At 47.4% G+C, this 14,103-nt stretch overlaps 2 long non-coding RNA genes across 3 annotated transcripts; one reads left to right on the forward strand and one right to left on the reverse strand.

Moving 5' to 3' along the window:
* The first annotated feature begins 1,879 nt into the window (after positions 1-1,879).
* Positions 1,880-4,727, forward strand: LOC120103042 (uncharacterized). Its single transcript, XR_005505130.2, has 3 exons — positions 1,880-2,477; positions 2,698-2,822; positions 3,389-4,727. It is a non-coding gene; the product is annotated as an uncharacterized LOC120103042 (long non-coding RNA).
* A 1,257-nt stretch (positions 4,728-5,984) lies between these two features.
* On the reverse strand, positions 5,985-13,224 carry LOC134487039 (uncharacterized). Of its 2 annotated transcripts, none has more exons than XR_010066753.1 (4): positions 12,201-13,224; positions 7,437-7,557; positions 6,936-7,098; positions 5,985-6,103 (listed from the first exon to the last, which is right to left on the reverse strand). It is a non-coding gene; the product is annotated as an uncharacterized LOC134487039 (long non-coding RNA). The 2 variants fall into 2 exon arrangements; XR_010066754.1 differs by lacking the exon at positions 12,201-13,224 and adding an exon at positions 9,024-10,145.
* Between the last annotated feature and the right edge of the window lie 879 nt (positions 13,225-14,103).

Here is a 14,103-nt window from a genome sequence, read left to right on the forward strand (position 1 = left end):
ACCGATTACATGTGTGCACCACCACGCCTGGTCTGTGTGCTTCTGGGATTGAACCCAAGGCTTCCTGCACACCAGTCAAGCATTCTACTAACTGAGCCCTAGTGTTTAAGAAAGAATAGAAAAGAGGAAAGAAGGCTGGCTGGAGAGATGGCTCAGTGGTTAAGAGCTCTTCTAAAGGTCCTGAGTTCAATTCCCAGCAACCACATGGTGGCTCACAACCATCTGTAACGGGATCCGATGCCCTCTTCTGGTGTGTCTGAAGACAGCGACAGTGTACTCACATACATAAAATAAATAAAATCTTTAAAAGAGAGAGAGAGGAAGGAAAAAAGAGCAAGCAAGCTGTGTACCACACTCCTGTAATTCCAGCACTTTGGAGGTTGAAGCAGGAAGATTGGGAATTCAATCCTTGGCTAAATATTAACTTTATCTATTTAAATGATATTTTAGAATGTTCCTGAGAAGGCCTGGGGTTGTATGTAGCTCATTAGCAGAGTACTTGCCGAGCGTGTGTGTGGGAAGGCCTTGGGCTCCATGTACAGCATGAAAAACTTTTTTTTTCTTTTTTAATTTTGTGAGAGCTGGAGAAGAGATGGCTTAGCCTTAAGCTGTTCTTCCAGAGAAATCTGAGTTCAATTCTTAGCAGCCACGGGGTGGCGCTCAAGCATCTAGAACTCCATTTTGAAAGGGATCTGATGCCCTCTGCTGGTCACTGCGGGCAACAGGCATGCAAATCAAATACCCATACACACAAAACAAACGATGAAAATTATTTTAAGTTTGTTTTGTTTTATTTGAAACAGGATCTCTCTACGTGAACTCTCAGTGAGTTCCTGGCAGGCCTGGAACTCCTATCTTGGAGTATGGCCTCCAACTCAGAGACCTCCCTGCCTGCACCCCAACTGCTGGGATGGAAAAGCTGGAATGACCACACCCCAAAAGAGTTATTTTGTTTTTAGTAATGTGTATGGATATGGGTCTTGTGTGGGTATATGCACAGATGTATGGGTGTCTTCAGAGGCCAGAAGATGGTACTGGATCTCCAGGAGCTGGAATCACAAAACATGGGTCCTGGCAACGGAACTTGGGAGTTCTGAAGAGCAGAATGTACTCCTAACCACGGAGCCGTCTCTCAAGCCCCTAAATATTAATTTATTTTATGTGTATGGGTGTTTTGCCTGCAGGGATGTCTTTGCACCACCTGCATTTAGTGGCCACAGAGGCCAGAAGAGGGTGTCCCTGGAGCTTAGATTTACAGACAGCCACGATCTGCCAGTGTTTTCAACCACTGAGGCACCTGGAGAGAAAGAGTGTTTCAGACTCATCTTACAGATGGACAAACTGACCTTTGGTACTGAGTACAGAGGTACTGACCTTCTCAAGCAAATCAGAAGTAGCAATGCCACAGGCAGGTAATGCAGGCTCCCCACGAGCTCCTGCTTGGAGGTGTCCCTCCTCCACATCCTGAATCCTCACAGGTGACCTCTCACTGGGACCTGCCTGGCCCAAGGCAGCCAACTGATACTTACTGATGCCCGGATGTACCGATTCAACCTCCTGCCTCAGTTTCTCCTTCAGCCCAGCCTTGCCTTCACCACTGACTTGAGTGTCCTTTCCCAAAAATCATTCTGCTCACTGGACCCAGGGCAGCAAGACTCCACACAGCCTCCCACTCCCTTGCCTATAAACTCCTCCCTCCACCAGCAGGGAGTGGCTACAGGGGGAGGAGCATCCTCCAGAGGGACCTGGGCAGGCGCCTCCCGCGTGTTCGGCACTCTTGTTCCACATGTTTGCCAAATGCTGCATGACCTCTGCCCTGCTGACCACAAAGCCTTTAGAAGCTCAGACGTCACTACCTGGGAAAGATCAGTGATGAGTGAGTTGCCTGCCTTTTGAGAAACACATGCACACTCACACACGCGCGCGCACACACACACACACACACACACACACACACACACACACACACAGAGCTATCAGTACGAATAACGTTGCTGTGACATTTGAGAAGTTCCCTAAGTTACAGAAGGTCTTCGGTTCTTTCCTTCATCACAGAGTCTCCCTATCTAGCTTAGACCGACCTCAAACGCTCCATCCTCCTGCCTCAGCGTTACTAGTGTTGGAATTACAAGTCTGCAATCTCAAGGCCCTTTGAAAGGGTCAAGGATCTTCCAGAAAACTCAATCACTAGGACTTTGGAACACTTTCAGTCTGCCCAGCCTTGGCAACCGGAAGCCAGGTCGTCCGCAGGCTCCTTCCGGGTCCTGAATCCACATGGGTTCCCAGTGTCAGCCACTGTCAGCCACTCAAAGCATAGGCTTGCCTTGAGTTGTGGAGGCTGACAACAGAGGTACCCTCATGTGTATTTCCACCTCCCTGGCAGCCTGAGAGTTAATAGTTGAACACCCACTTTCTAAGCCTGAACTTTGCCCGGCACAGCTGTGGCCGCCTGATCCCTGGTTCCTAGGTCGTTCTGGGTAAGTTCTGCACAGCCTTTTCTGCCCAGTCAAGGGAACTTTGGGGAATACGCCCTGGCTAGTGTTTAACAGTCCCTGGGGAGACAAGATGGTGGATCACAGGGAGAAGTGGGTTGACTTATCTCCAGAGTTAGGGTCTTCTCTGCATACCCAGGGGGAAAAAATTCCAACTCGTGACAAATAATTTCCAATAAATAAGGATTTTCCCAAATCCCCTCAGATTGCAACTCCGGATCCTTGGGGACAGAGGATGCAAGGAAGAAACCCTGACTGGACCTCACCACTGGCTTCAAAGTGCCACTCTGATCTTTCCTCAAAGTTCCCAGCGTAAACCTGCCCCAGGAGGTGAAACCTCCCTCACTTGTCTACACACACACACACACACACACACACACACACACACACACACGCACATATATTTTTTTTTTAATTTGGCTTTTAGAGACAGGGATCCCCTGTGTAACAGAGCCCTGGCTACCCTGGACTTACTTTGTAGACCAGGATGGCCTTGAACTTACAGAGATCCACTTGTCTCTGCCTCCTGTGTGCTGCAATTAGAGGAGTGCACCGCCACACCTGGCTTCATTCTTTCTTTCTTTCTATCTATCTATCTATCTATCTATCTATCTATCTATCTATCTATCTATCTTCAGCTAACAGCAAGAGAATTTATTGTACACGAGTTTCACTTGGCTACAAGAGAGAACAGAACTAGTTACCCAGAATGCCGAAGGTCCAGGGCAGGAGGGTTTCAGGACTGTTTTGGTTGTAAGGAAAGCAGTCATTTTCCCAGGTGACTTCGGTGAGATGACGTTCCAGGTCTACTGAGACTTATTACCAACAGCAGCACACAGTCCAACAACTTGTTCCAGTGTCCGGGCCTTCAGCATCCCTTTCTTCTGCTCCTGCAGGCTTCGTGGGTACACAGGCTGGTTTACTTGGACCTCTGCCTCATCTTTCTTCTCTTCGATTCAAGCCTGCGCCTTCTCTTCTGGCACTTGTCTTTCGTGGTGTAGGAGTTTCAAGGACGATAGCACTAAGGCATTTTTTTTTCTTTTCTTTTTTTCGGAGCTGGGGACCGAACCCAGGGCCTTGCGCTTGCTAGGCAAGCGCTCTACCACTGAGCTAAATCCCCAACCCTTATTTATTTTTAATAAAACGACTTATTCACCAAATGCATTTTATTTTTGTGTATGGTGCCTAGTGCCCGCAGAGGCCAGAAGAGGTCATCAGACCCCCCTAGCAATGGAGCTGCAGACAGTTGTGAGCTGTCATGTAAGTGCTGGGAACGGACCCCGGTCCTCTGGAAGAACAGCCTGTGCTCTTAACTGAATAACCATCTGGTCAGCTCTCATGCCCATTTCATTATCCCTGATCCTGATTCTGGCCACAGGCAATACTGTGCAGATGCCGGAAATTACAGAGTTGCCTGCTGTCAATAGGAAACCCAATAATTGTCACAAACGCTATACAGACGCTTGTAAGCCACCACGTGGGCTCTGGGAACTGATCCTAGGCCTCCACAAGAGCAGCCAGTGCTCTTAACCACTGAGCCATCTTTCCAGCCCTGATTTATTTTACTTTTAGTTACATATGTGTGTGTGTGTGTGTGTGTGTGTGTGTGTGTGTGTGCTATCTACGGGTGTGTACACATGAATTCAGGTGCACATGAAGACCAGATTTCTCTGGACCTAGAGTCACACGCAGTTGTGAGCTGCCCTGTGTGGATATTGATAACTAGGAGAACCAGACTTGGATTCTCTGTAAGGGTAGCATGCACTATTAGCTGCTGAGATGTTTTCCCAGCCCTGAAAACTTTTTTCTTTTTACTTTGCAATTGCAGTGGACTGTTACATATCAATCACTTCTACAGATTTTTTCCACTGCCAGGAGTCAAATTCATGACAGGAAAAAGTTCCACCACTAAGCTCACCTCACTCTCACAAGCAGGTCGCATCGAGATTTGGAGGACTGGTTTGGAACTGTTTCCATTTCCTCTGAATAAAAAAGAAATTGGACTGATTTGTCTGCTCTGTGTGTGGCAGTCTGTGGACTTTTTGTGCGGGCAGGTGTCTTCCAACTTTGGACAAGTTACACCTTGTTCACAGACTCACGGCCATGATCCAGGCGACCGAAAGGAGGCGGGGGAGTCTATGTGTGCACACTCGGAGGTCAGGGGTCAGGGGTTGAATCCGGGTTTCTTCCTTTACAGCTCTCTGCCTTCATTAAAAAAAACAAAAAAAAAAAAAACTGGGCTGGAGAGATGGCTCAGCGGTTAAGAGCACTGACTGCTCTTCCAGAGGTCCTGAGTTCAAATCCCAGCAACCACATGGCGGCTCACAACCATCTGTAATGAGATCTGGTGCCCTCTTCTGGTGTGCATGAAGACAGCTACAGTGTACTTATATATAACAAATAAATCTAAAAAAATTTCATTAGAAAATAAAAAACTATTTAATTTGTGATTATTAATTGTGCGTGGGTCAAAAAGAGAGACAGAGGGACAGAGAGGTGCACGAGTGCGTGTGCACTCACTGGGAATGTGGATGTTAAAGGAAAACTTCATGGGGTCGGTTTTCTTTCTCTACCTTTACTTGGACTTCCGGAGTGTAACTCAGATCATCAGGGAGATCAGAATCACCTGCCCCCACATATGCCAGCAGTTCTGGGGCCACAGGAACACACCACAATGCCCCCCTTCTGTTCTTTAACAGGGTCTCACGTACCTGCCAGGTTGGCGTCAAAAGCACAGCGCTGCCACGGACAACCTCGAACTTCTGATTCTCCCGCCTCTGCCTCCAGAGGGGAGGACATAACCCCGTATCGGTTTATGGACTACTAGTGCTTCAGACAGACTGAGCAAGCACTCTGCCTACCGAGACGCGGCCCCGGTCCCGGCGCTTGCTGTCCACCCGGTTTGACGAGAGCGGTCTCTTCTAGAGTGCCGGGATATCTCGCCGCCTTTGATTTGCCTTTCCCTCTCCATGCTAGGGGTGCTGAGCTTCTTTTCTGCATCCACTCTGATCAACAAGCTTTCTGATACTGTAGCAAACGCCTGGGGTGATGATCCAGTTATAAAGAGAGAAGGTCTTCTGACCCAGAGCTGTAGAGGTTCCAACCCACGGCTCTGTTGGCTCTCAGAACCAATCAGGTGTTTGGAGCCTAACGTAAGACAGCATAGTATGACCAGGGGTGTACACCAGAGTAAGGTCATGCACCTTGTGGGGTCACACATAGAACAGGAGAGGAAAGGAGGAGTACGTCCCAGCATGCCCCTCAAGACCGTGAACCCAATGACCGAAAGACCTAAAAGCACTATAACCGGACCAGGGAGACGTTCAGCAGGTGCTGGCCTCCAAGCCTGATGACCTGATTTCAACTTCCTAGAAGCTGTCCTCTGACCCCCCCCCCCACACACACACACACGATGGTATATGTTCATGCGTGTACACACATACACACAGTGAACGAATGTAAATGTATTTTTTAAAATTTTTCAAGAATTGATGGTGTACACACCTTTAATCCCAGCACTCGGGAGGCAGAGGCGGGCAGATCTCTGTGAGTTTGAGACCAGCCTGGTCTACAAAGTGAGTCCAGGACAGCCAGGGATATGGAGAGAAACCCTGTAAGAAACAATAAACCGGGGCTGGAGAGGTGGCTCAGTGGTTAAGAGCACTGACTGCTCTTCCAGAGGTCCTGAGTTCAAATCCCAGCAACCACATGGTGGTTCATAGCCATCTGTAAAGAGATCTGATGCCCTCTTCTGGTGTGTCTGAAGTGTACTCATATACATAAAAATAAATAAATCTTAAAAAAAAAAAGAAAAAAAGAAACAATAAACCACAACAAAAATTGTTTGTTTTAAAGCTTCTTTTTAAAAAATATTTATTTATCGATTTTAAGTATATGAGTACACGGTCACTGTCTTCAGACACACCAGGGCATCAGATCCCATCACAGATGGTTGTGAGCCTGTTGTGGTTTGCCCTGGAGTTATCTGTATTTTGATGCTAATTCCAGTGTCCCAAGGACAGCTGCCTAGTCCAGTACTCAGGAATCAGGTGACTTCACCAGAACCTTCTCCCCATTGAATTTGTAAAATACAGGTGAGGGGCAGGTACTGGATAGAAGGAGGCCTGTCATCGGAGGAGAAGGAAGGATGGGCGGGAGAGAAGTTTGAAGGAAGAGGAGGAGACAGGGAAAGAAGGAGAGAAGCTGTGGCAGGACAATGGAGGCGGACTATAAGATTGCGCTCTGTGGGGGCTGGGGATTTAGCTCAGTGGTAGAGCGCTTACCTAGGAAGCGCAAGGCCCTGGGTTCGGTCCCCAGCTCCGAAAAAAAAGAACCAAAAAAAAAAAAAAGATTCCGCTCTGTGTATTTACAGGTTGTTATTAATGTTCTTAGGGGATGGGTGGTACTGGGTTTTGTATGTTTAAGTGGGCAATTATATCTTACCGGTTGGGTCAAAGATTATTGTGTTGGGTGTTCTTTTATGTCACGGTTTGAGTGTAGGAGAGCGTGCGATGGCTGGAGACACTGGGCCGCCGAGGAGTTGGGATGTGTTTCCGCCAAGATATCTAGCAGATATCTTGAGGCACCGAGGAGTTGGGATGTGTTTCTGAAAGAATAAAAAATGCAGCTAAGAAGTCAGAAGTTTAAAAAAGCCCTAAATACCTCAAATTCCAGACCCTGCCCTCTACCTGTACTAGCTGACCATAAAGTTAGATTAAAATCTTAGAGAACAATCTTGAGAAACAGGGAGTTTCTCCTTGTGATTTTTCACTGGTATTCTTGTGACACCACCCCTGCCCCCTTGGGTTGTGGTTTCTCCCTTTAAATACCCTTTCTCCCAGCCTCTCGGAATTGAACTCCTGTGCCCCTGTGTGGGATATGAGTCTCGACCCCACTGGTTCCTATCAATAAACCTCATGTTTATTACAGCAAGGACAGTCTCACGTGAGTTCTTGGGGAGGGGTCGCATCATCCCGAGTCTTGAGTGAGGGTCTCCCCGCTCCGGGGGGTCTTTCATTTCCACCAAGATATCTAGCAGATATCTTGAGGCACCGCAATGCCAAACCTAGCGAGGTAAAAGACAACAATACTTTTTTTTAATTTTTTATATTTTTACAATGACATGAGCTACCATGTCATTGGGATTTGAACTCAGGACCTCTCTCCAGCCCTTTGTCTCTTCTTTTAATTATTTGCTTTTATTTATGTTTAGTTGTGTGTGTCTGCTTGTCTGTACTTGGTCTGCACTTCTGTGCAGGTGCCCTCTTGCCTCCCACTCTGTGGACTGTGGAAGTCTAGGGGACCCCTGCATGTCTGCATGTATGTATGTGTCATGTAAGTGTGCCTGGTGCCCATGGAGGCCAGAAAGGGATGCTGGATTCCAACTAGAACTGAAATTACAGACGGTTGTAAACTGCCATGTGGGAGCTGGGAACGGACCCTAGGTCCCTCTGGAAGAGCAGCCAGTGCTCTCGACTGCTAAGCCACCTCTCCAGTCCCCATTTCCTTGATTAATAACTTATGGGTGAGGGTCCATCCCACTGCGAGTGGTATTGCGCAGGGCAGGTTGGCCCTGGGGTGTATAGCAATGCAAACTGAGCAAGCCAGGAGGAGGGAGCTAGTGATTTGTACTCCCCCATGGCTTCCGTATCAGTTCCCGCTTCCAGGTTCCTGGCATGACTTCCCTCAGTGATGGAGTGTGCCCTGAAGAGCTGTGAGCTAAACTAAACCCTCTCCTCCCTAACTTCCTTTTGGTCATGGTGTTTTATCCCAGCAAGGAGATCCAAGGCTAACTCTATACTCTTCCACCTATGGACGTCCAAGTCTATCAGTGCCATCCATTGAACAGACTGTCTTTTTTTTTTTTTTTTTAAGTCCATGTCCTTCTTTGTCAGAACTCATCCTGTAGGGTGGGGTCACTTCTCTGTAGAGTGCTTGCCTCCTGGTTTTGTTACTCAGAACCCTGTAAACTTGCTTTTGTGCCCAGGAGAAGCAGGAGGATCAGGAGTTCAAGGCCATGCTCTATTACACAGTGGGTTCCGAGTCAGTCTGGGCTACATGAGACCCTGCATCAAAAAAACAAAACAAAAACCAAAGGAAGGGGCTGGAGAGATGGCTCAGTGGTTAAGAGCACCGACTGCTCTTCCCGAGGTCCTGAGTTCAAATCCCAGCAACCACATGGTGGCTCACAACCATCTGTAATGAGATCTGATGCCCTCTTCTGGTGTCTGAAGACAGCTACAGTGTACTCATATATAATAAATAAATAATAAAAATAAAGTATAGGTGTCTTTTAGCCTCATTAGGTCTGCACCACGGTGCCCCAAGATATCTGCTAGATATCTTGGCGGAAACACATCCCAACTCCTTGGCAGCCCAGAGTCTCTTGCCGCCGCACACTTTCCTACACTCAAACCGTCACATAAAAGAACACACAACACAATAACCTTTGACCCAGTTGATAAGATATAATTGCCCACCTAAACATACAAAGCCCAGTACCATCCATCCCTTAAGAACATTTGTAACAACCTGTAAAGATACAGCGCGGAATCTTAACGTCAGCCTCCATATTGTCCTGCCACGGCTTCTCTCCCTCCCCTCCTGTCTCTCTCTTTCCGTTCTAGTCTCCTCCTCTTCCTTCAAACTTCTCTCCAGCCCACCTTCCTTCTCCTCCAAGGACAGGCCTCCTTCTATCCCGTGCCTGCCCCTCACCTGTACTTTACAAATTCAATGGGGAGATTCTGGTGAAGTCACCTGATTCCTGAGAAGGTGACTAGGCAGCTGTCCTTGGGGCAGTGGAATTAGCATCAAAATACAGATAACTTCTGGGCAAACCACAACAGACTTACACACCTTTGATTCCAACACTGGGAAGGGAGAGGCAGGCAGATCCACAAGAATTCAAGGCCAGCCTGGTTCACACAGAGTTCCAGATCATCGAGGGCTACACAGCAAGACCCTATCTAAAATATGAAATAGACTATAGTCATGTTCTTAAGGTACAGGGGTGGAGAGGTGATTCAATGGGCAAATTGTCTCCCTGGCAAGCATGAGGACTTGAGATTGGATCTCCAGCAGCCATGTTCAGAGCTCATTGACTTCTGTAACCCCAACACTGGGCAGCCAGAGATGGTGGGTCCCTGAAGCTCTTTTGGTGGCTATCCTAGCTCAGACAACACGCTTCAGGTTTAGTGAGAGACCCTGCCTCAAAACATAGCAGCGGAGGGAAGTTAAGAAAAGGAACCCACAGCTCCGAGAAAAAGAACCAAAAAAAAAAAAAAAAGAAAAAGAAAAAAAGAAAAAAAGAAAAGGAACCCAGACAATGGGTGTGGTAGAACACGCATTCAGTTCCAGCACTCAGGGTGCAGAGGCAGGCACAGCGAGAGTTCCAGGACAGCCAGGGCTCACAGAGAAACTGTCTCAAACAAACAAAAAGCCTTGTGCTCACCCCCATGTAGATATACACACAACCATGGGGGGGGAAATACAAAATATAAGTATGGTAGAAAGGAGACAGGAAGGTGCTTAACTTCAGCCTCTAACCCGGAGGCATGAACACATAGGCACATGTATCTACACACTCATGTATAGATACACGTACAGAGCATGTAGACACACACACACAGAGCCACAGGTTCTAGTTGATGGCTTTGTTCTATATTCAGAGGCAGGAAGTATCTATACTCAGCAACCTTCCTCTGAGATGCTGAGCTAAACCTTAGGCTGTGTATTTCTGAGGACCAGAAGCCAAGAGTGTCCTGCTAAGAGGACCGTGCACCTTTGGTATCGATGTGGCCTGGCCTCAGCAGGTACCTGCGCTCTCTCACGGCGCCCTGGCACCCTGCCAGCACCTTTACTCAACACACACAGGGTGAGTGAGTGTGTAAGCCCTTGGCTGACTCTGTCCAGGACAGATCTTCCCAAGAAAGCGATAGTACAGGAACAATCACCTCAGACAGCTCCCAGGTCTCCTGTTTTCAGCACCTTCCCTGTGAAGCAGGGAGGAGCCAGGCAAAATGGAAAGGGTCCTTCAGGCAGAGCCAAGAGCACTGCTGTTCTAAAAGCAGCACCCTTGAGCTCAGGAGGACAGCTCTGACAACCTTAGAAGAACAGGAACATCTTAGTACCTGCAGAGAAAGCCACTCTGCTTGTGACACAGATGAGCAAAGATGAACAGATACAGGGCGAGTGGGGCTGTGATGATTCATGCCTTTGATCCCAGCTCTTAGGAGGCAGGGCAGGTGTATCTGTCAGTTCGAGGCCAGCCTGGTTTACAGAGCAAGTTCCAGGACAGATAGGGCTACTACACAGAGAAACTCTGTCTTGAAGAAAATGTGTGTGTGTGTGTGTGTGTGTGTGTGTGTGTGTGTGTGTGTGAGAGAGAGAGAGAGAGAGAGAGAGAGAGAGAGAGAGAGAGAAAGAGAGAGAGAGACAGACAGACAGACAGACAGAGGGAGACAGAGAGACAGAGAAACATACATACAGACAGAGAAGAGATAGAGACAGAGAGACAGACAGAGAGAGAGACAGACAGAGAGAGAGACAGAGAGAGGTAGAGGTGCAAAAAAAAAAAAAAAAAAAAAAAAAAAAAGCCAGAAGCAGAAACTAGGCAGACACTCCCACGGATGTGCATTTCTGATGTTCCCTGATTTCTGTTAGTTTAACTAAGGCATCGTGCCCAGATTAGCAGACTGTGCTTTGGACACAGATTCCAGAGATTGCTACTGTAGCAACATCACACCTCAATGTCTTTGTTGTAGCCCTGCCTATCAGTGGGAAAATTCCGGACCAACCTAAATGCCCATCTGTTGGACAGTAGTGAAATTGTGCATAATATTCAAACTATGATGCAGAGCCAAGTCCTCGAGATGCACACAAAACTCAGATATAGTGACACATGGCTGTACTCCAAGCCCTTGGGAAACAGAGACAGGAAGATCGCTATGCATTCTAGGTGTGTCTGGGTTTTATAGTGAGACTTTGTCTCAAAAAACAAACAACAAAAACACCTGGGACTAGGTGTGGTGGGACATACCTTTAATCCCAACACACACAAGGCACAAGCAGACAGATCTCTGCGAGTTAAAGACAAGCCTGGTAGATAGCAAGTTTGAGGCTATCCACATATACACAACGAGACGCTACCTCTCTATATATATTTGACTCAGTGAGCCATGTAGACCAGGCTGGCCTCAAACTTGCTATGTAACTTAAGCTAGCCTTGAACTCCTGATCCTCCTGTGTCCACTCCCAACAGCTGGTATTATATATAGTGTGTGTCACCATATTCAATAATATTTCAATTTACAAAGTTAAAGAAAGAAAGAAAGGAAAGAGGGGCTGGAGAGATGGCTCTGTGGTTAAGAGCACTGACTGCTCTTCCTGAGGTCAAGAGTTCAATTTCCAGCAACCACATGGTGGCTCAGAACCATCTGTAATAGAATCTGATGCCCTCTTCTGGTGTGTCTGAAGCTACAGTATACTTATATAGAATAAATAAATAAATAAATCTTTAAGAAAAGAAAAGAAACTTCTTTGCCCCAATTAAGCATGGTATACCAATGAATGAAAATAAATTCACCGGGGTTGGGGATTTAGCTCAGTGGTAGAGGGCTTGCCTAGGAAGCGCAAGGCCCTGGGTTCGGGTCCCCAACTCCAAAAAAAAGAAAAAAGAAAAAAAAAGAAAAGAAAAGAAAATAAATTCACCTCAGTACAAGGAGCTCTACAGAGCTTGGGCGTCACTCCGGAAGATATGCGTCTTAGCAGGCATGAGGTCCTGGTCTGATGCCTAGCACCACACAACACACAAAGAAGCCTTGAGGTGATTTATAAAGGCTGCCTGGAAAGTGGCCTCTGTGGATCTGACAGCATGGGAAGGGCTTCCTCTGCCTAGCACCCAGGCCCCATTAGGAGAATCTTGGCACAGCAGCATGACCACCTCCTGCCAGCAGTCTGTGAATAGGCAGCCAGTCCCTGGAGAGAGTCCAAACAGGGCAGACAGACCTTGAATAGGAAGGAAACAGAAGCATCTTTGTCTCTGAGGGACTCCTGGGTTCAAACTTTTGGATGTAGTGAAAAGAACAAGAACCAGGAGCCTGGGATGTTAATTCTCAGCCTGCCCCCTACCCCCAGAGAGTTTATGGGTTGTCTTACTTAGGGTTTCTGTTGCTGCAACGAAACATAGGACCAAAAAGCAAGTTGGTTAGAAAAGGGTTTATTTGGCTTAAAGTTCCATATTCATCATCCGAGGAAGTGAGGACAGGGACTCAGACAGGGCAGGAAACTGGAGGCAGGAGCTGATACAGAGGCCATGGAGGGTGCTATTTACTGTCTTGCTTCCCCTGGCTTGCTCACCCTGATTTCTTATAAAACCAGGACCACCAGCTGAGGGATGGCTCCACCCACCATGGGCTGGGGGATCCCTATGAGTCTGAGGTCAGCCTGGCTAAAGCAAGTTCTAGGACAGCCAAGGCTACATAGTAAGTCCTTGTCTAACATACTAAAAATGGGAGCTGGAGGGCTGGAGAGATGGCTCAGAGGTTAAGAGCTCCAACTGCTCTTCTAGAGGTCCTGAATTCAAATCCCAGCAACCACATGGTGGCTCACAACCATCTGTAATGGGATCTGATGCCCTCTTCTGGTGTGTCTGAAGACAGTGACAGTGTACTCATACATAAAATAAATAAATAAATCTTAAAAAAAAATTTAAAATCGCACATACTCATGCCTGGCCTTGCCTTGTCTTTGAGACAGGATCTCATGTAGACCCAAGCTGGTCTCAAACTTACTAGGCAGACAAGCATGACCTTGAGCTCTTTTTTAAAAAGTGAATTTTAATTTTTTTTAAATGTTACTTTATACATGAGTGTTGTGACTGCATGTATGTATATGCACCACAAGCATGCCTGGGGCCCACAGAGGTCAGAAGTGGGTGTTGGGAACCCTGAGACTAGGGTTATAGATGGTTGTATAACAATGCCAGACCTTAGCATAGCAGATACCATGACAGAAGTAACATTCAGGCCTTGCAATTCCCACCCCCACCTCCCCATCCCCCCACTCCCTCACACACACACACACACACACACACACACACACACACACACACACACAGGAAGCAACACCTGCAGACCAAAGACCTAATCCATCAAAGTCTAATCCATCCAAGTGTGTAGTTTAGGGGGATGTGCTAACCTTGCTTTCTGCTGTCTGTAGTTTTGCCTCTGGCTAACCGTTCTTGCTGTTGCATTTATAAAAAGACAAAGGGGAGAAGGTATGTGTTTGTTGGAGGTGTAGTCAGGTATGGGGGAAGGCAGTGCCTCTGCAGGCCCACGCTGAGGCAAACCTTCCCCCTGAGGGACCAGACATGGGATAGTATAGAATAGTTTGTTCAGGGCATGGGGAGGGGAGTTGAGAGGGTAGTAGAGACAGAGAAAAGAGTGAGTGAGGGAGGGAGGGAGGGAGGGAGAGAGAGAGAGAAAGAGAGAGAGAGAGAGAGAAGAGAGAGAGATTGATTGAGAGAGAGAGGTAAAAGCCAGCCATGAGCATGTGGAGAAAGCGGGGGAGGGGAATAGGAGAGGGGAAGGGGTGAGAAGACAGAGCAGGAATA

Source organism: Rattus norvegicus, chromosome 5, assembly GCF_036323735.1.
Source record: "Rattus norvegicus strain BN/NHsdMcwi chromosome 5, GRCr8, whole genome shotgun sequence".
Classification (NCBI taxonomy): Eukaryota; Metazoa; Chordata; class Mammalia; order Rodentia; family Muridae; genus Rattus; species Rattus norvegicus.